The following is a 22,099-nucleotide window of genomic DNA, read 5'->3' on the forward strand; positions in this document are numbered from 1 at the left end:
TTGGTTTGGATGCAGGCCAACTCTCATAACAGCAAGATTTTAGCAAGGTTTAAATTAATTTTGTTTACACTACTGCTTAAATCGATGCAACTTACATCATTCAAGGGTGTGAAAAAGCCACTCCTTTGAGTGACACAAGTAACATCAATCTAAGCGCTGTCCACATCAGTACTAAGTCAACAGGAGATGCTCTCCTGCCACCTTAGCTTCCACCTCTCATTGAAATGGAGTAATTATGCCAATGGGAGAGTGCTCTCCTGTCAGCATAGCGTGTTTTCACCAGACTGTGCTGATGTAGTGTAGACTAGCCCTTAGACTTCATTTGCACTCAGACCTGAATCCTCAAACAAATCTAATCCAGATTAAGATCAGAAATGGTCTCCTTGTTCCATCTTTTCTGAAAATTTGGGAAAAGCGGTAATAGCACTACCTTTGTGTACTCCTGAGTTCACTGAGTAGTAGCAGCATTGTCAATTAAATACGTTCTTTAGTACCAACTTCATGCCCAGTAGTTCCCAGAATCTGATAAAGCTCCCCTCCAAATTGAATTGCAACATGTAGGTTTCATTTTTCTTTGGAGAAGGGTGAAATATTTAACAAAAGCAAAATAATTTCTGTCTTTTCCCTGAAAGATGGAGATGGCTATTTAAGTATTACAACATTGTAGAATCATAGGGTTAGAAGAGACCGCAAGGGTCATCTAGTCAACCACCCCTGCCAAGACACAGGATTTGTTGTGTCTAAACCATCCAAGACAGATAGTTATCTAGCCTCCTTTTGAAAACCTACATGAAGGAGCTTCCATAGATACAGATGGTTCATATATTTTCAGTTTTATACAGGGCAGAAAGGTCAGACAAAAAAAATAAAGAATTTGTGGTTTGTGTAACTGCCTAGTAAAGCCTTTTTTGCATAACTCTCCTTTCATGTATGCTCTGAATGTAATAGGTTTTTTGGTGCAATATCCTCTTTATAGTCCTGATGGGAATTAAATACCTTTTGGGATTCATTGATACATGCAGCCATGTTGAAGTCTGATGGTATGAGATCGTAGCAAATGGTGGATGTGGGTTCCAATTCTAATATTGAAGTAGAAAGCTTCACATTCAGGCTGGGGTGGGAACAAGATGTCAATTACATTAAATCAACAAATTTAAACAAATTTTTTAGTTTCTGGAGCAGATGTAAGAAAATGTTAGTTATTAGTATTACAGTAGTCCTTAAAAGTTCCAAGCTTAATTGGGATCCTGCTATGTTAGGCATTGTATACACACATTGTTAAAAAGTCCCTGCCCCAAAGAGTTTACATTCTAAATAGAAAAAAGTGTGGCACAGAGAGGTGACATGATTTGCTCAAGGTCACACAGCAGGTCAGTGCCAGGGCTGGAAATAGAACTCAGGCCTCCTGGCTCCCACTCCAGAGCCTTATTCACTAGGCCAAGCTAAATTCTATTTATCTTTCTAGGTTCTTATGCCATGCCCATCACATGGTATCTGAGCACCCAATGACGCTAGTAGTAAGAGTCAGTTGATCGGAAAGCTGCTCCAGGGAGCTGTGCTCTCAGTAGGGAGGCTCTCACCATTTGGAAGCAATCTGTGCTCTCAGTGCTGGTGATTTCAGGTCTTTGAAGATAAAGTAGAGCAGTCCTGAAGGCATTCAGTTGGGCCATTGTAACTGGGGTTGCACTCACCTCTCGCAAGCGCCCACTGGCCAAGTGGGTGTGCCTGCACTCTCTGTTTGTGGTGGGTCTTCAGTGACTCAGCCCTCCAGCCAAGTCATATGCAGTTTGTCTGTGAGATAAAAGCAAAGCAAACCCCTTTCAGGGTACAAGTCCAACAAGGGACTCTCTCACTGATGTCTCGGTTTGTCCCTGCTCCAGAATAGAGCAGTGTCCCAGAGCTCTTTCCCTGGAGACAATGCCTTCACCCTCTTAGGGCCTTTCTGGCCCCAACTCTTTAGCTGGGCCACTACAGCTCAGTTTCCTTTCTGGGGTGCCTCAAAGTCTAGGCCACTTTCCCAATGGCTGGGGGAGAGGGAAACCTGTGCCCACCCTCTACTTTGCATCCTAGCCTAGGGACCCTATAGATAGCAGCCATCCACATGCTCCCTTTAAATAAACTGTGTTGCTGCTCTAATTCCCTGGGCCACTTCCCCATGGCTCCAGAACATTCTTCACCCTTACCTCAAGGCCTTGTCCTGGTGGAGTCCTAGGAGCCAACTCAAAATACCATCCATGTTTTTCCAGCTTGAACAAGGAACTGAACCCACTTTGGCCCAACAGTTCTTCTTATACTGGCCTGCTGGGCCCTGATTGGCTGCTTTCCACACAACAACTCTAGGCAGCTTGGAGGACCTCTCTACTGCCCTTTTCTGGGGAGGGGTGTGGCAGGACCACAAGGCTTCCAGCAGGGTGTCTCTGGGTATAGTCCACCCCCTCACAATCATGTTTCCCAAACTTTTGTAAATTGAGCCCCCACTTCAGGAAAATGAAACCAGTGAAGCCCTCTTCAACCTTGCCATGTTAGCAGAACAGCACAGGGAAAACTTGCAATGCCACTGTTCCTGCTCCCTCTGACTAGTCCTTCGCTCTGTACCCCACATGGCACTGATTCCTGAGCTAGTGAAAGCTTGGCAGGAGCAAGAGGCTGGCCACACTATTGTAACATTCTTTCTTCCTAGCTGAATTAAGAAGTGGTAACCCATCCACTGTAGTGTCATCTCTGAGGTGCGTGTTTAGTAGGATGGTGCCAGATAGCTTGGAGACATAGTTTTGTCTTGTAATTGGAGAGGGAGGAGGAGAGTGGGAGGGGGCGGAAGGAAGGTGACATGTATGACAGTATGTGGTTATTTTTTGTTCTTGGTGGAACAAATCAATATGCAGACTTATTCAACTGAAATTTAAGAACTTATAGTTTTTTATGCTGTGAAATGTAACCTTGAACTAGGACTGTGCATCTCTGATTCCTCTTTCTAAAACAAACAAAAAAAAAATACTGTAGAAAATGAGGTGTTGAAGCAATTAGATAGGAATATACTTCACAGTTGGCCATTCTGCATCATCTTGCACTATGCTTTAAGAATCAGAGGGGTAGCTGTGTTAGTCTGAATCTTCAGAAAGTGACAAAGAGTCCTGTGGCACATTATAGACTAACAGATGTATTGGAGCATAAGCTTTCGTGGGTGAATACCTCCCTTGGTGTTCACACCTCTACTGCTAGAAGAGGGCCTTATCCTCCCTGATTGAACTAACCTCGTTATCTCTAGACTGATTCTTGCCTGCATATTTATACCTGCCTCTGGAAATTTCCACCACATGCGTCTGACAAAGTGGGTATTCACCCACCAAAGCTTATGCTCCAATACGTCTGTTAGTCTATAATGTGCCACAGGACTCCTTTGTCGCTTTTTATGCTTCAAGAATTTCATTAGTTTCCATTCTCATCCAAAGCTTGACAGCATGAAGTGAAAGTAATGTTCTATGTAAATAATGTAACTATTTGAGGATTTTACATACTTGTCTTTGTGACCTTTGTGTGGAGAATTCCGAGGTCATCTTTAAAGCTACCATCTCAGAATTAAATATTTAGTGCTGCCTCATGAAAAGCCAAATTACATGACAAGCAGGGAGTGTTATATAGTGAGTTTGGGTTCAGTGGTACGCTGATGCAAGTATGTGGAGGGGAGAATGAGGGATATATTATATTGTCTGTGCTTGCAGAATTCTCTTTGCTGTCTCTCTGGCTTTCATTATGCAGAAGTAGTTCTTTCTTTGACTTCTGTGGCTTTTCACTGATCTAACTTTAATCCTAAATTAATCCACATTGTAAAAGTGAAAAGAGAGCATGTAGAACAGCTATTAGGTATATATGGGTATAATCAACCTCTGGAATATGAATTCCAATTTGGAGCTGAAATTCTTCTTGCCCACAGTTCCAGAAGGGGACGGGATTTTGGATTAGGTGTTCTAGTTTGATTTTACTGTAGAGATAGGCCAAAGATACATAAGAATGGCCCTACTGGGTCAGACCAAAGGTCCATCTAGCCCAGTATCCTGTCTTCCAACAGTGGCCAGTGCAAGGTGCCCCAGCAGGAATGAACAGAACAGTTAATCATCAAGTGATCCATCCCCTGTTGCTCATTCCCAGCTTCTGGCAAACAAAGACTAGGGACACCATTCCTGCCCATCCTGGCTAATAACCCAGTGATGGACCTATCTGCCATGAATTTATCTAGTTCTTTTTTGAACCCTGTTATGGTCTTGGCCTGGCAAGGAGTTCCACGGGTTGACTGTGAAGAAATACTTCCTTTTATTTGTTTTAAACCTGCTACCTGTTAATTTCATTTGGTGCCCCCTAGTTCTTGTGTTATGAGAAGTAGTGAACACCACTTCCTTATCTACTTTTTCTACACCAGTCATAATTTTATAGACCTCCATCATATCTCCCCTTAGCTGTCTCTTTTCCAAGCTGAAAAGTCCCAGTCTTATTAATCTCTCCTCATACAGAAGCCGCTCCATACCCCTAATAATTTTTGTTGCCCTCTTCTGAACCTTTTCCATTCCAATATATCTTTTTTGAGATGGGGAAACCACATCAGCACACAATGTTCAAGATGTGGGCATCCCATGCATTTATATAGAGGCAAAATAATATTTTGTGTCCTCTTATCTAGGTTTCAGACTACAGTTAGTCATTCTGTAATTTCACATTGAGTTCCTTCAGAACTCCTGGGTGAATACCATCTGGTCCTCGTGATTTATTGCTGTTTAATTTATCAATTTGTTCCAAAACTTCCTTCATTTATACCTTAATCTGGGACAGTTCCTCAGCTCTGTCACCTAAAAAGAATGGCTCAGGTTTGGGAATCTCCCTCACATCCTCAGCCTTGAAGACCGATGCAAAGAATTCTTTTATTTTTTCCACAGGGGGCTTATGTCCTTGAGTTCTCCTTTGGCACCTTGATGTCCAGTGGCCCCACTGATTGTTTAGCAGGCTTCCGGTTCTGATGTACTTAAAAAAAATACTATTACTTCTAAAGTCTTTGGTTAACTGTTTATATGTTCATATATAGAACAGGATCACAACTATCAATCCCCCAACATTGAAGATCTTATGTTATGGTGTGGACCCATCTGTAGTACAGACTGTACAGCCTTTTGAGGTGGAGGACAGCTGCATGCATAGTGTGACTGACTATGTAAGACACAAGTTCTTTTCCTATCACTTTGGATTTTCAGTCTGTTACTGTTGTTTCCAGCTGGAGCCATGGTTTCTGGTTACAGTGGGTTATTCCAGACACATGCTTCATTACAGAGGTATCACCATTTGTGTGTCTCCCACTTTCCTAAGGAGGTGGTTACCAGGAAAATGTTACTAAATGAAATCAGGGTGACAGGGCCAACTGACGCCCAAGCATACCATCATGGCCAGGGGTACTTCTCTTGTGTCCTGCCACTCTTTTCCCCTTCATGAGAGTCCTTCAACAAACTCCACAGTCACAGCCCTTCTTATGGTCTGGGATTTTTATTAAATTAACTAAGTTCTCAAACAAGCATAAAAACAGTCTTCCACCAAGGCTTAAACTGGGCACAGCCCCCTGAGCGGGGGTGTCCCTTGCTCGGGAGCCACTGTAAGAGACCCTTTTCCCTGCAGCTTCACTCTGTAGTTCTCTCACTACAGGAATCCCAACCCTGCAGCGTACTGCTGCCTTTTATCCTGGGATCACAGAATTCAACCCAGGTGTGGCTTGCTCTGTAATCAGGGCTCGTTTAGCCCAGGCTCTTCAGCCCATGGGCAAGCCATCCTGTTACCTCAGACTGAATGTAAAGCAGCAAATATCTGTGTAGTCTGTATTTCTAGATTCCAGGATAAATTAGAATATTAAAGCCATCTGGAGGCTTTCAATTATATCTTACATAATGATTGGGTTTTCTCATATATGCCTGCTGCCTCTCCATCACCTCAGTACTTTTAAGGAACAAATTAAAACAACAACAAAAAAGAGTCCATGTCATAAACAGATAGTTAAGGGTTAATGTCTCTTTTACCTGTAAAGAGTTAAGAAGCTCAGTAAACCTGGCTGACACCTGACCAGAGGACCAATCAGTGGACAAATTACTTTCAAATCTTGGTGGAGGGAAGTCTTTGTTTGTGTTGTTTGTTTTTGTTCGTTGTTTGCTCTTGGGGCTAAGAGGGACCAGACGTGCACCCGAGGTTTCCCCAATCTTTCTGAAACAGTCTCTCATGTTCAAAATAGTAAGTACTAGCTAGAAAAGGCGGATTAGTCTTATGTTTGTTTTCTTAATTTGTTAATGTGTATTTTGCTGGAAAGATTTTTACCTCTGTTTGCTGTAACTTAAATCTCAGGCTGGAGGGGGGAAGGGCCTCTAGTCTATATGAGCTGAATACCCTGTAAACATTTTCCATCCTGATTTTACAGAGATAATTTTTACTTTTTCTTTCTTTAATTAAAAGCTTTCTTTTTTAAGAACCTGATTTATTTTTTTCCCTTGTTTAAGACCCAAGGGGATTGGGTCTGAACTCATCAGGGATTGATGGGAGGAAAGGAGAGGGGGGAAGGTTAATTCCTCTCTGTTTTAAGATCCAAGGAGTTTGGATCAGTGTAGCCTCTCAGGGTACCCAGGGAGGGGAAAGTCTGGGAGGGGGAAAGGAGGGGGGATGGTTTATTTCTCCTTGTTTTAAGACCCAAGGGGTTTGGGTCTTGGGTTCCCCAGGGAAGGTTTTGGGGGAACACAAAGTGTGCCAAACACTATATTTTGGCTGGTGGCAGCATTATCAGATCTAAGCTAGGAATTAATCTTAAAAGGGTACATGCAGGTCCCCACTTTTTGGACGCTAAAGTTCAAAGTGGGAAAAATACCTTGACATCCATTTGAAATATGTGAAGGGGAAACAACTACAAAATTGTCTGTATTAAAAAAAAGAGTTATTAAGGAGGTAAACAGGGCACTGACATTGCTATATAAAGACCTAGTTTGGCTATGATAAGATTTGAAATTCTGGCCTCACTGAAATTGATGGCAAAACTCCTATTGGCTTCAACGGGCCTTCTTCAGATAGTTGGGAGTGTTTTGTCAGTGCCATGTTGAATTGCAGCCAATGTGGATGCATAATTTATATTTCCCATTGTGTATTATTTATATTTGCTAGTTATCTGCCCTTAATATAGATTCTGAATTACAACTAGCCAGTTTTCTAAACAATTTTGTATCAAAATTAATACCACAAAACCCTGACTTTATTTTTGTATGTTAGAGTTTCCATGTTTTTTAATTAACATTTCATTGGAAACAATATTTTTATACTTTTTTGTTTAAAAATTGTAGAATGATTTTTATAATGTTTGCAAGAAAATTATGATTTTCATTAAAATATTTAAAGGGTCCATTTTGAAATATGTGAAAGGGACACAACTTCAAAATATAAAAATGTTATATTTATTAACATTCTGAAAATATTGATTTTTAAATTCTCCCACCCAATGTATTCCTAATATAATGATACAAAGCTCCCAAGTATCACCGGGTTATGGATACACACCTTAGCCTTTAACAATGAAGTGACATTCAGCTTGTATATCATATGCAAGTGACCATCAGAGAAAAAAAAATCATAATAAAGGGAAATGTGTTTTGACAAAATTGTGGTTGAGATTAAAGCAGGGCATTGACCATTAAGTCCTAGAAGTTGCATTTCTTAGGGTTTCTCAGACACTCTACCCTCCTTACCAGATCTCAGAGACCGAGCTCCAGCCTGAGTCGGAACATCTACACTGCTATTTTTAGCCCCGGAGCACAAGCCTGAATCCGTTGATCTGGGCTCTGAGACTCACTGCTGTCGGTTTGGGGTTTTTTGGCAGTGTAGATGTACCCTGTGCCCTTGGGCAACTCACTTAACTTTTTTGTACCTCAGTTTACCTAACTGTGAAAGAATGATTTGAGACATAATGCATTAAATTGCTTTGAGAAGAGAACTACTTAAGTGCTATTCATCACATATTAATATCCATTGTGCAAATTATTGTGTTTCATTTCAACATTCACGCATGAGACTTGTTTTTTTCTGCAGCTTTTGTACATCTGTTCCCTACACTTCTATCAATGCAGTTTCTAAAGGGTTAAGAGGTTCTGCCTCTCACCTGGCTGCTAGGGTTGGAACATAAAAGGAAGGGAATTGGGAACAAAGGGGAAGCTAAACTGAAGGGTGATTCCTTTCCCCTCCAAGCTGGTTAAAGCAGGAAAAAGACCATAAGAGTAACCACCCAGTGTTTCAGCTGATTTGATTATTTTTTTGTGGAAAATAAGGGCCTTAAAAAACGAATGCCCAAATCTCTGTTTCCCTTCCCTGGCTGGTTATACTGCCCAACAAATTACCGTAATGTTTATGTATTATCCTTCTTCTCTAAATGTATTTCTTCTCTAAAGAACTCTGAATATGAAAGTGGATTCTCTTCGCTGCTTTTCTAACATCTTTAGATATAGAACATTTGACATCTTAGTTTATACAAAATTGTTTTTTCATCTGTAATATTTGAGGGGACAATGGGTATTTCATGAAAAATATGGATAACACTGTCTTAATTATTCCACTGGAAGAAATCTGTGCCTACTTGGAATCAGATTCATGACAATTAAATGATCTTTTTAGTAAATTTCTTCAATTAGTGTCTGTCCTTTTACCACAGAGGGAGCCTTTGTACTGAATTCATTGTTAAACAAAACCATTTAGCTGTCCAGTTTAACAGTTTGTATTGTAGCAGAACTCCGTTGTTTGGATGTACAATACTTAATTTGTACCTTGACAAGGCTTTAACCTCATGCAATCTTCCAGCTTATTGGCGCTTGCCACAGGGGGACTATATTGTGAAAATTTAATTCTGCCAAGGAATTGTTAAACTTCCATTCCCTGCATAAAAGGAGCCTATTATTCTATAGCTATAGTTTTTACTTCGAGAGCCTGTTATATCAAGCTTTTAGGAATACAGAGAATTTGTACCTAATTTAATGGTGCACAAATTAATCACAGAACCACACAAATTAGACATAGTGGGAGGGGGAAATTTAGGTAATTTACTTTATTCATCTGCGAGTGCTGATTTGTTCCCTACAATCTATTCTCTAGTGTTTTGTCTAGTCCAGTTTCAAATGACTCATACAACGGGACTTCCACCACTTGCCCTGGGAAGTGATTCCATAGTTTGATAGAACTCATCATGAGAAAATTTTCCTTTGTGGATCACAGATCCTCTTGGCTAACCAAGAAATACTTTAATTCTTTAAAGCCTCTTATTGTTACTTTACTAAATTAATTTCATAGGAGCACAAAAATGAAGCATTTGTAATAATATGTTATATGCTGCACGGGTAGCAATGCCTTTAGTTAAAGTTGCCTGATATTTTCCATTGCAAACATTTGCTTATAACTTCATCAAACTTTAACTCTTTAGAGCTGAAATTATCCATGCTGGATGTCTGCCTGATTCACTATATATCTTCCAACTTTGGCAAAAAATGAGGCATGGATCCTACAGACAACAACCTCTTTCACTGCACAACCCTGATTCATCCCCAGAGCCCCACCCATCCTCTGGGCTGAATGAGGCAGGAAAAAATAGTATGTGATCATGTAATTAAAGACTATATAATAATGCATATGCACAAGAGGGACTCATTAAGATTTCATATACAATCATAATTCTGAAATTTCTTAACTTCTGAGTCCTTAACGTTCTTTTACAATCTTAACATTCTTTTAATGTAGTTTTCTGGCTGTGATATAATATTTATAGTACATTGTAGCTTTTTGGAAGATGTAGGAAGGGCCAGTTTGATTTGCATCAGTCTACTGAGATCTCTAGAAGAAACCTGGCAAGCTCATTTAGAACTACCTGAAGAAATAGGTGGGAACTTTTGTAATTTTAGGATGGAGTAAGGTCACGAAGTTCTTCAATAGCCATCCTTTCACTTGCATTGATAACTGTACCTCACAATAGATCTTTCCTCAAATATATTGGTGATGTGATTATGTTTAGGTGCCCACCTGCTGATTCAGACTTCCATTGGTATATGCCCCATTAGCAGAAAATCTCCAATACACGTGAAATATTTCCACTTAAAAAAAAACAGCAAAAAAACAAACAGCCCCCCCCCCCACACCTTTAGGGTATTTACGAAATCCAGTTAATTCATTCAACAAAGATAATATTCAAAGAATAAAAATAATCAAGTTAATTTATAGGCAAATGTGATAGATGCCATAAATCCTTCAGCACTAAGGTGCAATAAAGCATCCAATTAACTACAGTAGTTAGACTCTATAAAGGGATTTGCAAACCCTATACAGAGCCTAGGCAGAAGGGAGAGGAGATCCTTCCCTGCTTACAGGTCATCAGACTGATCACACCCCTGCTCAGTGCCAGAACTGCCAATCCTGGAGACATGTACCCACAGCTGAGACCAACAAAGAAAATAAACCCAGCTATAAAATTGGGGAGACCAGAAAGGGAAAAGGAAGCAGAAATGCCTGGGAGTAGCAGAGGCACAACAGCCCCATGCCAGGCTGCTTGTAAGAAACTGACAGAAACACAAAAGGAGACTACAAGCACTGGAGTTCAGTGACTGACTGACTCAATTTAAGTTAAGTGGTTATAGACTGGTCTAATTGTAGATGAATTGAAGGGAACCAGTGAGGAGAAAGCTGGAACCCTCAGAGAGACTGCACCAAGAGCAGGTGACAGGATCTAATTCAGCATGTGCTTAATTTCAAGCATTTAAGACCATCCCTGTGTGACAGATTTTTTTTTTTTTACCAATGTGCCTGGGCCACAGTTGATCAGGCTGGGCCACAGGATTTTTCTAGGGAGGAGATGACAAAGCACACCAAGTGTCTAATTTTTAAAATTGTATTAATACATTAATAAAATACAGCAGAGAGTGCTGGGAATGCTCTCACGTCACTCAGGGGAGGAAAGAAAGCATTAGAGCCCCAAGCCCTAACCCACTTTTATACTTACACATGCACTACCCAACACTGGCCAGGCCTGGGTGTAATGTAAGAAGAGGGGGAGGGGTGGATGGGAGTCTTTGCCCCTGGGCCCAGGTTGTCCGGGCAATCCGCTGTAATCTCTGAATTGCTCCAGTTCTTGGGAGGGTTTTTAAGTCCTGGTTTTTTTGGGGGGTGTCATCGTCCAGGGCCCTCTGTGCCTGGTGCTTTTTGTACCAATCCCAATCGGCTTGTTGTGTCCTTTTCGGCTGTCCAAAACACACTGGCTCTGGAGAATTTGTTTTCCCTTCTGTTGGTCTTCACTGCTGCTGCCTCATTCGCTCTGTTTTTGCTGCTGTTTTTGCAGCTCTGCTCCACTTAGTTCTTCTCTTCTCATGACTGGGCAGCTGTACAATTTTTGTCTGTAGATTTTTTTGTCAAGCCCATGACCTTGGGCTGGGGCCAGCATCTTATCTTCACGTGGAGCTAGCTAAAGTGCCGAGTTAACTCATTTTCTGCTTTTTCTTTCTCTCTCCCCCCCACCCTTTGCCTCTCGCATTCCTGCAAAGGAATCTTCCATTCTGCACTCAGGCCTGGTCCACACTACAGCATTAAATCGATTTAAACAGCGTTAAATCGATTTAACGCTGTACCCGTCCACACTACAAGGCACTTTAAATCGATTTTAAAGGCTCTTAAAATCGATTTCTGTACTCCTCCCCAACGAGAGGTGTAACCCTAAAATCGATATTACTATATCGATTTAGGGTTAGTGTGGATGGAAATCGAAGTTATTGGTCTCATTCTTTTACTGAGCTACCCAGAGTGCACCGCTCCAGAAATCGATGGTAGCCTAGGACCATAGACGCACACCACCGAATTAATGTGCCCTAGGGTGGACGCGTAAAATCGATTTTATAAAACCAGTTTTATAAAACCGGTTTTAATAATTGCGATTTTATGCTGTAGTGTAGACGTGGCCTCACACATCTTTAAACCTCCTCAAAATGCTTTGCTATGTTTGCAACAGCGTTAGCCACATACAGTGCTAATCTGCCGTCTCTGGGAACTCCCTAAGGGAGGGGGCCATTGGGGTGTAACGCCTGTTCATCAAAACACTTAAGCACATACTTAAATCCAACCAGAGTAAAGGTAAAGTTAAGCACATGCTTAAATGTTTTATTAATGAGGGGGATGGACTTCACACTTCAGCTTAAAGATGAACTTCCGGCTAAGTGCTGTGCTTTGAACTAGGGTCATAATGTGTCTCATTTGCATGGGGCTTGGAGAAGACACAGATTTCTCCTCCTTGTTTTTCATTGCTTTTTGTCAAAATGCAACTGTGACATTTTGCAACCTCTATGTATCTGCAGAGTTGTGCCTTTGTCTCAGTGTTCGAGTTAGCAAAATGTCCATGGAAATGAATTGAACTGAAGAGTATCTGCATAGTATATCCTTTGCAATAGACAAGAGAATTAATGGATGTGGCTGGTTCGTTTGGCAATATTAAATGGTTACTTCTTTACAGTACATGCATTTAAGTGTGTTTCAGTAAACAGCAGTTACAGATAGCTTAACTAGCAGCACAGTGATAAGAACATGCATGGAAGCACCAGGTTATGATTAAGTTTGGAAAGGACTTTCTGAGTCATCTAGTCCTACCTCCTACATTAGCGCAACACTATCCTCTACATTAATCTATTTAATCTTCTCTCATGTGTCTCCAGTGACAGTGCCTCGGTGACCCCCCTTGGCAGTTTTTTCCAGTATCTAACTGACCTCACAGTTAGAAATTTAATCCTAATATCTAATTTAAATCATCCACATTTTTAGTTTCAGGCTGTTCTTACTTGTTATTTGCCCGTTAAGTGCATTAAATGATTTATCACATCCTCTTTATGTTATAGGTCATTATCATATTCAACCCTGCGTCACCTTTCCTCCAAGCTGCATGCCTTAGGTTCCCAAATGCTTTTCTTGTAATAGGACATGCCTTTGAAGTCTTTCATCATTTCTCTTGCCTATTTATTTTTTATTCTCTAATGTATCTTTTTTTGTTAATTACTGTTGCAACAGGGAGCCTCTGAATTGTAGTACGTGTGTGAAACTGCATGCCTTAAAATCATAGTGTGAACCCCAAATGCCCATTTTTATGCTGGAAAAGGAAGCTCATGAAGGATTTTTCAGCCACTGGAGATAGGGCAGGCTGTAGAAATGATGTCCCTATCCTGGAAGGATTGGGGCAAGAAGGAAGTGGGGAATGTTTTGTTCATATGTCTTCTTGTCTGAAGATGGAGTCACATGGCTAGGGTTACACATTGCTACAAGAATCATAGAAATGTAGGGCTGAAAGGGACCACAGTAGGTCATCTAGTCCAGTCTCCTGCACTCAAGGCAGGACTGAAAGGTGTTTGTCTAACCTTTTCTTAAAAATCTCCAATGATGGAGATTCCACAACCTCCCTTGGCAATTTGTTCAGTGCTTAACCACCCTGACAGTTAGGAATATTTTCCTAATGTCCAGGCTAAACCTCCATTGTTGCAATTTAAGCCTGTTGCTTCTTGTCCTATCCTCCGAGCTTAACAAGAACAATTTCTCACCCTGCTTCTTGTAACAACCTTTTATCTACTTCAAAACTGTTATGCCCCTCCCTCAGTTTTCTCTTCTCCAGACTAAAGAGACTCAATTTTTTAGATCTTTCCTCAGAAGTGATGTTTTTTAGACCTTTAATCATTTTTATTTCTCTCCTCTAGACTTTCTCCAGTTAGTCCACATCTTTCCTGAAATTTGGCACCAGAGCTGGACACAATACTCCAGTTCATGCCTTTTCAGCGTGGAGTAAAGTGGAAAAATTACTTCTCATGTCTTGCTTACACAACACTCCTGCTGGTGCATCCCAGAACAATATTTGTTTTTTTTTGCTAGTGTTGCACTGTTGATGCTCATTTAGCTTGTGATCCTCCATAACCCTCAGATCCGTTTGTGATCCTCCATAACCCCCATCCAGTACTCCTTCCTAACCAGTCATTTCCCATTTTGCATGCAATTAATTGTTCCTTCCTAAATGAAGTACTTTGCATTTGTCCTTATTGAATTTCATCCTGTTTACTTCAGATCACTTTCTCTACTTCTCTGGTTGCAGAATAGTGGAATTATGACAGTTTGGGGCTTGTTAGGAAACATAAATGGGTTCAGTTCTGTTCTGCTTGCAGGCAAGATGACTCCGTTAGAGCTAATGTGTTCTGGAATCCTTAGTTGGCAGCCCCTGAAATCCTTTAAGGGGGTTTCTCCGGCAAAACTAATTCAATGTCAGATGTTGTGGGGAAAGGTAATTTTCAACATGTTTCACCCTCCACTAATCTGGCCCTTTATCAGATCCAGTCTGGGTGGGGAAGATGTTGCTAATGCTCTCCAAGGAATCCCCTGTGGGAGAAAGGAAGCCTGCATGGAGAGAACCCTCCACGTTGGTCTTATTGGGACCAAATTGGATTCTATTTGTTGAGGCTGTAAACAGTCTGTGATAGTCTTGTTTTATGCATCTGGGCTACATTTTGAATGCCACATTCACACCATACCTATTCTATAAGCCATTATGAATAACATGAATTTTTTTAGGATGAAATCGATATAAACACTTTTATTGTACATTAAGAGGAATATGCTTCCTGGGCATGAAGACTTTGATAATAAATTTGGCATTTAGTTAGCTAATTTAATCATAATAGGGAGTCTCTCTTCGAAATAAGAGTTTACAAGGATGCTTCTTCATTTTGCTGTGAAAATGTTCCCTTCTGCATTATGTCTATATGTTCAGTTCCCTGATGCCTGTTCACCGATGGCTGTCAGAGAGAACTCCTGTAAACAATCCTGTGATCACTCTAGAGCAGCAAGAATGGTTTAAGTGTATCTCTCTAACTGAAAGAACTAACCAAAGACCATGTAATGGAGCTGTTTTGGACTGTGTGTCTGACCACAGCAAACTTGGAAGTTCTTGGTCTGGTTTGGTTTTATTGTGAAATCACACCCTTCAGTTAACTCTGTAAAGTGGCTCTATGTGGAGTTCCATATTTTTATTTAAGGTATAAACCAGGGTTTGAATTGGTATCCTCAGTGCTGGAAGTCATTAACCACAGTGCCATCAGAATAGAATGTTTTAGAATACATATAGTATTTATTCTCTCTTTTGAGGACTGGGCAATTGATAGTATAGACCGGGGTGGGGAGGGGAACCCGCTTTTCGTCTTGTCTTGTTATGCTACTTTTCCTGGCTGCCTCTTATTCATCTTCTACAAAGACAGAACTGTTGCAAGAGACAGTGAGCATAAAAACAAGATGATGATAATGATAAAAATGCACTATTTGGAGTCTTTGAGGTCTTGGCATACCTAGTTTATCTTACTACAGATTTGGTTTAGTTAATACAGCAGAATTGGAAACTTAAAATAATTCAGAGTTCCCATAGGACTTGATTATAATGTTAAAAATAAAAAGTAGGAGTTTGTTCTTTGGTAGAAAGCTGTGAGACAAACTGCTGCAACTTCTGTTGGGAGTAAGCTTCATAGAAGAGCCTTTTAACAAGCAAAACTCTATTATGAGGTTACGTTTAGTGAGATGAAAGAGGGACACAGAGATGGTTGGTTTTCGGATGAGAACCGAGAATACAGTTTATTTGAAAAGGTTTTTAAGTTGTTATAATTGCTGTGGTTGCTTAAATTCACATCATGGTCTAAATGGAGAATGCTCTAATACTAAGGTAAACAATAAAACACAGTAATGAGACAATTGGTAGCGCTCCGGTGGTAACATTTCCTACATGTAGGTCATATGTACTGTATTTAAAGAAAGCAGTTTTTTAATACAAAGGCACCAGTCTGTGGAGAGTCAAAAACCTACTCCTGCTCCCACTTACATATAAATCAGGATTGTCCCCACTGATGTTAATGGAGCCACACTAGTATGAAACCAGGCTGACATCAGAATCTTTTTGTAAATATAAAGAATCAAAAACACATTGGTGGAGGCAGGTTGGATGTATCTAATCTAATTTACATGGCTGAAGCTGTATTTTTTTATACAGGATTTGGACCAGGATGTGAAGCTGTAAGCAGACCTGGCAATGAGATTTGGAGAATGTGATGATTCCACTTTTGCTGATTCACATTTCCCGTTTTTTGCTTTAAGCTTTTTCCAAAGAAAGTAAATCAACAGGTTGAATTATAGTAGCCCTGACATATGAGGATGTGGTGCAGAAGCAAACTCCCTACAATGGTGTAACTTGAATACCAGGTGCTCAGTGGGTGACATAGTTAGCTCTCATCATAGGAGTTAAGGGTGGACAGCTGTGCAGAATTGCTCATATAGTACTATCAGCAATTTTGAGAGAAAAAAATTGCCAGAAATGTTGGAAGTTTCTCTTCCTTTTGTAACCTGTTTGGAGCACTAGCACTAACAAGAACAAGGGTGTGAAGGATAACAACGCCATCCACAGTCTAGTGAAAAACCTACAACACAAGAATCCTTAGTCCTGACCTCATATGCCCATATGATTTAGGAGGAGGATACTGGATTCTAATACACCTAGCAAATCAGTACATGAGATGAGACCACCCCTCCTGGCAGGACAAAGTGAGAGAAACTGTGCAAAGGGAATGCATCCGCCACAATGGTCACCTATGGTTTTTGCCACACAAGGGGATGATCTATCTTATGATGATCTTAGAGAAACAGGACACTTCTCTTTACATCTGCAGAAAGTGGAAGTACTATTTAAAACTGGCCAAAATAAATGAGCATCCTAATCTTAATAAGCATGTTTGAGTGTGATGTATTAACTAAAACCTGCACAGTTTTAGATACACCAGCACAGACCTATGGTTTCCTGTCTATCCGAAAAGTTATATGCAGACAGCACTCCGGATAAGGAAGTGTGTGAATGCAGTGTCCGCAGGATGCAGCTTTCTGGCCTTTACATGGTCCTTGGAAAACATCACACCCTCTCCCTCTCTGGCAGCTGGTGAATCAGGAAATGAATCAAAGAGGGTAGCACTGTGCTTTCAACACAGGAAAAAGTTTTATTGCTTTTTCGCAGGTCAATATTTATTGCTTTTTCTCAGCCTGACTTTTTCATGGAGCCTCAAAAAATAACCACTATAAGCTTTCTCAACTTTTCCAATTAAAGTTTGGCTTGAGCATGATACACCCACATGGTAAATGCTCCTGCCTGTTAGATTGATAGTGGAATCCAAAATTCTCCACTGCTTTTTAGGATTAACCCCTGTAAATGTAACACTTGAAATAGATTTTGTAAGGCAAGTAAAAGATACTGTATTAATTTGTGGTAAATGCTGATTCCCCATCCCCTGTTTGAGAGATAAGAATAGGTACAATGTGATGAATACAAGAGCTGTTTTTGATCCATTTAAGCTCTTAAACATCTTTCAGGGCTGCAACTGATATTTCAAAGAGTAACTAGATGATATATGCACAGTAAAAAATACTTATATTCTTCACATTTATTTTAATCTCTGTACCTGTATAATGAGGGAAAGGCCATTGACTGGGCATTATCAAAGACTGGAAGAGTGGTGATAGAAAAAATGTATTTGTGGAATAATGGCATCTCCCAAGAAAGCAAATATTTTTACACCAACTATATTTTTGTAACCTGAAAATGAAGTATACACCTTTGAACTGTATTATTGCCTAATTGTCTATTGAGTGTGATGCAGTCCTTCCAGGGTTCAACTCTAGAATTCCACTCCACTTTAGGTGGATAAGAAAAACTCTGTAGAATTTTTGCGGAACACTTTGCATAAGTCTGCAAAGGTTTTTTTTGACAGGATGCTTTACAAACACAGAATCCCTCGGCACCATGACATTGCCCAAAAGCAGTGACTTGTGAGATGAGATGTTAGATAATTCATGCTAATAGACAGAATGGAGAGTAAGAGAACCAAGGTAGAATAGCTGAAAATATTAGACTTTTTGTTCTTCTAATTGTCCTTTCTAGACCTTTATAACTGTTCAGTATGTATTTTATAAGAGGTATATTACAGATACACAATAAGGCCCCAAGCTTGCAAAAGCATATGCACCTGCTTAACTTTGTGCCATTGGACTACTCACATGTATAGAGTTAAGCACATATTTAACCTTTCAGGACTGAGATCTAAATGTAAAGATACTGATGACTGGAAAACGCCTTCAGAACTAACCTTGTTAAAGAAAACTAATTTAAGTCTGGGTAACAGAATCATTCCTTCTGCTTTGGAAGGGAATTTTTAAGCTGCTTAGTACTGCTTCCAGTAGCTCTGCTTCCTCATCTGGGAAAAGTTCAGTGTCTCAGTACTCACTCCCAATCCAAGGTATATTAACATTCAGACAATCAACACTATAGAATAGACTCATGAAAGTTTTCCCAAGTTAGTAGTAGTTATGAGATACTGATGCTTGAGAGGTGCTTGGGAGAGGGGGGCTATAATAGAAAATGCTAGGGCAGCTAGATTCATGATGGAAAGGGCATCTGGGTCACTGGGCAGCAGCCACAGAAATTGTATCACTTCCTTATTTTGTGTGTTATGTGCCTAGCTTTTGTTTCTCTTTGCAATTTTCCATAGATTAACAATAGATTTTTCTTTAAATATATAAAAGTTTACAGTTTAACTAACCCCCCGCACACACACTTTTAGGACCCTATTTTGCAAGGTGCCAAACTTAGTTTATCAGCTGTTTACTGTTGCACATAGAACCAGACAACTTTTTTTGGTACCTCTCCTTTGGCCTTTCTTGAGTTATGCTTCTGCTCTGAGTTTTGTTTCCAGGACATTACTGGTAGCTGTGGGGGACAGATCCACTAGCTAGGGAAGGTGAAATCATACACCAAATAATTGCACAGTTCCAGTTTCTTTGCCCAGGGCTTTTCTTTATTAATGTACCAACAAAGATTCAAACCAATACCAAGGTAACCCAAAACAGTCTCGCTTGTCCTCAGAGTCTTGTCTTCAGAGCTTTCCAGTCTGCCTCATCTCAGGCATTTCTGCAACTGGCTTCTGATCCCTACAAGTGTCTCTATCTCAGGCCTGAATGGAACAAAGAGCCCTCTCCCCTGATTCTGGATTTCTCCTGCGTTCTCCCCTGACTAAGAGGCAGGAAGCCTTGTATATGATTTCCTGTTGTGTAAGTAACTAGGAGCAGCAAGTATCTTACCACTGCAGCTCCCAGTTTTAAGAGGCCCAAGGCTGTAATAAGGCTGAAATACACAATATGCGCCCCCAAGGCCCTGATACAATGACATTTACCCCTTAGTGAGCACCTGCAGACAACACATATCTGGAACTATTTTAGAGAAACGAACAATTAAAATGCTACTTCTTTGTTGTTGTTTTAAAAAAGGTTTTTATTTTTGTCCATTCTTCTGGATTTTATGCTATAAAATGACATGGTATGAGAGTCCTCTTTTGGCTAATATTGATCTACCTTTGATAATGGCAGCCATTGGCACATCTTTTGGGTTCTGATCACATTTTTCCACTGAATGTGGAAAAATCCCTTTGATTTGCATGGGAGCATAACTGGACTCTTCAAGCACCTTGTATGCCTTATTAGTTATAGCTACTGATGTGTCCTTGGCTGCAGCTCTCTAGGATCTTTGCAAATTACCCATAAAACTCTTTTCTAATCAATGACTGGCTTGAAGTAGGAATTAGGGAAAGCTTTTTTAGGTGCATTAAAGTGTTAAAAATAATTAAATAAAATGAGAGTAAAAATAAGCTTTGTTATAGATGGAACTTCAATGGGCTAGAATTTGTGTGCTCTTTTTGTGGACCTCTTTCTACAGAAAATTTTACAACATAACCACCTAATCAAAAAATTCTTTGTGACCAATATCAAATATTTGTAGAGGCTTTTCCCTCAATGAAACATGCAGAACTATTTTTTCAAAGCCACTTATTGCAAGAGAAGAGATTTCAGAAAATTTTAGAGTCTCCATTTATTATTATTTTACAGGAGAGGGGGAACTGAGTTTAAATGCATACCAGCAGTGTGATGCCCTTCAGTAGAAACTAAGACCCTGATTGTGTAAGGTCGTGAGTGCTTTCATGCCTATTGACTTCAGCCTGGGGTTGAAAGTGCTCAGTACATTGTGTTATTGGGCTCTTCGTTGGCAGCAAACCATACTATTGCCTTCTGGCAGATTAGGGGATAGGAACCTTGTGCTTTGTCGGTCTCTCTAGTCCTCACTGAAGCATATGGAAGAGGTAGTCCTGTTTCATTTATACATAGTTATCTTTTGTAAGCATTGTGTATGATTAGGAGAAGTAAATCTAAGTCTTGGTGTCAGTTTCCCCTGGAAAATAAATACAACACTGCCTAAGCTTTGCATATAGCCACATGAATCAGACCCTTTTAGAGATTTAGAAGCCAGAGGAACTGTAGCTAAAGAGGGAAAGAGTTAAAAATTATGTTGAAGCCAGGCTGTGAGATTAAGGGGCTTGTGACTGCAAGGGGCTTGTTTGCAGGTCCCTCCCCAGCACATCCTCAGGAACAAGCTGTTCCGTGTCAAGCAATGTTTTGCTTTTGCCTCCACCTCGCTCCTTCTCCCAAATGTGCCCCACCCTCGCTCTGCCTCTTTCTTCCTCTGCTCTTCCCCCATTCCCCCCCGCACTTCCTGCATGCCACTGAACATCTGATCACCAGTGGGCAGGGGGCAGAAGGGAGGAAGTGATTTGTTAGGACCACCATTGTTTTCTTCCCATGGTGCACCAGCCCTGGAGCACCCATAGAGTCTGTGCCTATGCCTGGATTCCTCTTGTCTTGCTTAGACCAGGAGCACCTGAAACTTCCTAGAAGTGGGGAGGCCACTGGCACCCAAACCACTTTTAAAAGTGATGGGGCCATGTCCCTTGGCCCTCCCTGTTCCAGTGCCCCTAGCTTAGACCTTAATGCTCTAATTGGAATTCATTAGGATGGCCCTTTGGTAATTGGGGAGGAAAAAAAAATTTAAAATAGCTGAGCAGTTATCAATGTAGATAATCGGCTATTCCCTTTCCAATCACACTTTTTAATGGGAAGGATTTATTTTGGATTTTGGTTTTCTGACATATGCTGTCTGGAGCCTGTCCGACAAGAGATGAGCAGATCATGGCCAGAGACTGGGGAACGGGCTGGTGCTCAGAGGAGGATGAGGGGTGATTTGCTCTTCCTCTCTGGAAGTTGGCTGACATGACTCACACTTTCAAACTTGAATTTGGACTTGACTAAGCCCAGTTATTAGTCTCATAAGTATATTGGGTTCTTCCTAAGTCCTCAGTTCCTGGAGTCATGTGATTACATGAGAATTTCAGTTTTCCACTTAGAAAGTAAGTTTCTCACCTTTGAGATTGTGGCAAATAGCTTGAAAGCGTGAACCCAAGAGGCTCCAATACCAGAAGGCAAATAAAAAGAATGCCAAATATATTTGGCTTAAAAATGTCAATATTTTAAAACTATGTAATGATTTTGGGGACCTTGCTAATGATTTTTGGTGTTGTATTAGTGATTTATGAGTGTTTGACCTATAAATGCGCAAGCTGTACTTTTATGCACTGCCCTGTTATACAGTAGAGCCTAGCACAAAGGTTCTAAACTCCATTTCTGGGAGCAGTGTCCTTCTCTGCTTTGAGCAGTCTGTCAGAACATGTGATTAAATAAAGATAAATGTTTTTCATTGTGGATATCTGCATTATTGTGAGGGCCAACTCCTTATGATGGATTAACTCAATTGCCTACCAGTTTGCTAAGCACTGAAATGATCTGTTAAACTTTCTCAAGTTAAAAATAGTCTGTCAATTACTGCTGTAGTAGACTCTTTCACCAGCTCTCATTATATTTCCACTGACTTCTTTTCCCTTTGCTGGCAGGATTACAATAAAAAGGAAATAAAACCACAAAAATAATCTCAATTAAAATGATATTAAGAGCTATTAGAGGTGTGCAAGCCCTGCAAACTTTGGTTCATAAAGGAAGTTGCAAGCCAGCACTCTGCTGTTTGGTTGCAGGTGTGGGAGCCAGAGAGTCTCTGCAGGGTGGGACATTCAAGTTCAGTGATTCCCTACAGCTG

Source organism: Gopherus evgoodei, chromosome 7 (assembly GCF_007399415.2).
Source record: "Gopherus evgoodei ecotype Sinaloan lineage chromosome 7, rGopEvg1_v1.p, whole genome shotgun sequence".
Lineage (NCBI taxonomy): Eukaryota > Metazoa > Chordata > Testudines > Testudinidae > Gopherus > Gopherus evgoodei.